The sequence below is a fragment of the Mastomys coucha genome, chromosome X, assembly GCF_008632895.1.
Source record: "Mastomys coucha isolate ucsf_1 chromosome X, UCSF_Mcou_1, whole genome shotgun sequence".
Lineage (NCBI taxonomy): Eukaryota > Metazoa > Chordata > Mammalia > Rodentia > Muridae > Mastomys > Mastomys coucha.
The window spans coordinates 93,468,839-93,471,781 of record NC_045030.1 but is presented as its reverse complement, the minus strand read 5'-3'; positions in this window follow the sequence as shown (position 1 = coordinate 93,471,781).

The following is a 2,943-nucleotide window of genomic DNA, read 5'->3' as shown; positions in this document are numbered from 1 at the left end:
ACATAAAGACTGAATAAATAAAAAGAATTAGAGACCAGTTTCCTTTATGAACACAGATCAAAAGTACTCAATAAAGTACTTGCAAACTCAATCCAAGAACACATCATAAAGATCATTCACCATGATGAAGTAGGCTTCATCCCAGAGATGTAGGAATGGTCCAACATACAAAAATCACCACCATATAAATAAACTGAAAGAAAAAACAAAACAAAACATTATCATCACATTAGAATCCAAAAAAAAAACTTTGACAAAAATCAAACACCCCTTTATGATGAAAGTTCTGGAGAAATTATGGACACGGGGCATATCTAAACATAATAAAGTCAATCCACAGTAAGCCTATATCCAACACCAAACTAAATGGAGAGAAATTGAAAGCAATTCCACTAAAATCAGGGACAAGGCAAGGCTGTCCACTTTCTCTGTATTTATTGAATATAGTATTTGATGTTTTTGCTAGAGCATTAAGACAACTGAATGCGATCATGTGGATACAAATTGGAAAGGGAGAAGTCAAAGTATCATTATTTGCAGATGATAAGATAGCATACATAAGTAGCTCTAATAGGAATGGAACCTCCTATAGCTAAATAAATACTTTCAGCAAAATTGAAGATCCAAATACAAATTCACACACTTAGGAACACTTGATTTTTGATAAAGAAGACATATCTATCTGTATAAACTGTGTGACAGTCTTTTAGAAAGAAAACCTATTTAAGTCTTAGCTGATCATGAAAATCTGTAAGATCAAGCCTTAGTTAAACTAGTCTGATAATTTGAGAACGTGAACTTAATATAAATGGAATATTTTTTTTCCATTTTGTATACAATTGTTCTCCAACAGTTTGCTTTAAGTGTTAACTTTTCTGGTGAACATTAAAATACAATTAAGTTTCAACAGACTTTTCAATCAGTACAATTATTTTGAAAAGTAAACTCCAACTGAAAAGAAAGTTATTTTCATGCTTGGTAAGAATACATTGTTCTAAATCATGATTATGATGGAGAAATTAGAAGAAACACAGCTTTTGCACAGCAGGGATTGTATCCTGGGAACTCAATAAATTTAGGCTAATTTGATTATTTTAAAAGCACAATTTCTTCTCTATATACAATTGCATCAGCTGGATATTCCATTTGGAAGGAAATTTCAGAAAAATCTAGAAATGGTGAGGAAATTAATGGATTACTTAAATGTTTAAGCATACAACAAAGAAATAAATAAAATTTATTCTCTCCTTGCTATATGCCACCATAACCAATGACTACTTTACTTTGGGCTTTATGTAACAGCTAGGCAAGATGAAGAAGGAACACCAGTTCACTTTTAGCTGTGTTTCATAGAGTTAAAACCACCAATACCACCACTACCATCACCACCACCATGACCACCAGCACCACCAACACAGCAACCAAAACCTCAAAACCAAAAACAACTACTGATTTTTGTATGTTGGTTTTGTGTCCTATAACTTTCCTGAAAAAAAAAAATGTGTTAGTTCTAGAGGCTTTCGTGGCATCTTTGAGATTATTTTCATTTATAAGACTGCTTATTAGAAATAAGAAGGGGCAGGTAGTCTGGGGGCAGATGAGAATGAGAATGGGGTGATCAGGTTGGCAGGAGGACTGAGGGAGAGAGTTCTGGATGATACAACTTGAATGTGGGGAGCATCTCAGGGATGAGCTAGAAACCTAGTACCCTGGTAACTCCCAGGAATCTAGGAGGGTGATCCTAGCTAAGACTCCTAGCAATTGGGAATATGAATCCTGAACAAGCCATATCCTGTAACCAGACAAGACTTCCAGTGGAGGGATTGGGACACCAACCCATCACAAAACCTTTGATCTATCCCTGCCTGCAAGATATGTTAGAGTAAAGGTGGCACAGAAATAACTGTCCAACCAATGACTGGTCCAGCTTAAGACCCAAAGCCATGAGAAGGAGCCCACTTCTGAAACTGCCTGGAAGTCCAGGAACCAGAGGTGGTATAGCCTAGAGAATTAGGACAGAACCAAACATGACCCACACAAACAAGTCAATGAAATGAATCATAATGATATTTTACTATAATTGTACATAGGAGGCCAGTATAATTGCCATCAGAAAGGCTTCGTAGAATAATGGATGGAAAAAGATGCAGAGACCTACAGCCAAACATTAGGCAGAGCTTGGGAAATCCTGCAGAAGACAGGGAGGAAGGAGCCAGATGGGTCAATGACACCATAAGATAACCTACAGTATCAACTAACCTGGGCTCATAGGGGATCAGAGAGACTGAAGCACAATTAGGGAACTTGCATGGGTTTGACCTAGGCCCTTTGCTTATATGTTATGGTTGTATAGCTCAGTCTTATTATGGGACTCCTCTAACAGTGGGAACAGGACTTGTCCCTGACTCTCTCTACTTTTGGGACCTTTTACCTCCTGCTGGGCTGCCTGGTTCAGCATTAATACAGGAGGAGGTGCTCACTCTCACTGCAACTTGATATGCCATGTTTGGTTGATACCCAGGGAAGGCCTGCCCTTTTTCTGAAGAGAAAGAAGGAAGAGTACATGGTAGTAGTAGTGGTGAGGATTGGGAGAGTAGGAGGGAGGGAAAATTGTAGTCAAGATATAATATATGAGAGAAAAATGAATTAATAAAAACATGCTAAATAAATGAACAAGAATTCTAAGAAGGGAATTTGGTGGTCAGGATAATAGATGAAAATGTGGGAGAGGGAAATATGATCAAAGTTATATTGTAAAGAATCTTCAAAAAAACATTTAAATCTTAAGCAAACCAAATACAATAGAATATAAAAAGTATTATTTACCAAGATCAAGTGGTATTTGTTCAAAAGATAAAAGGATGGCTCATTGGAGACAGAAATTGTGGTACATCTACACAATTGAGTACTACTCAGCTATTAAAAACAATAAATTTATGAAAT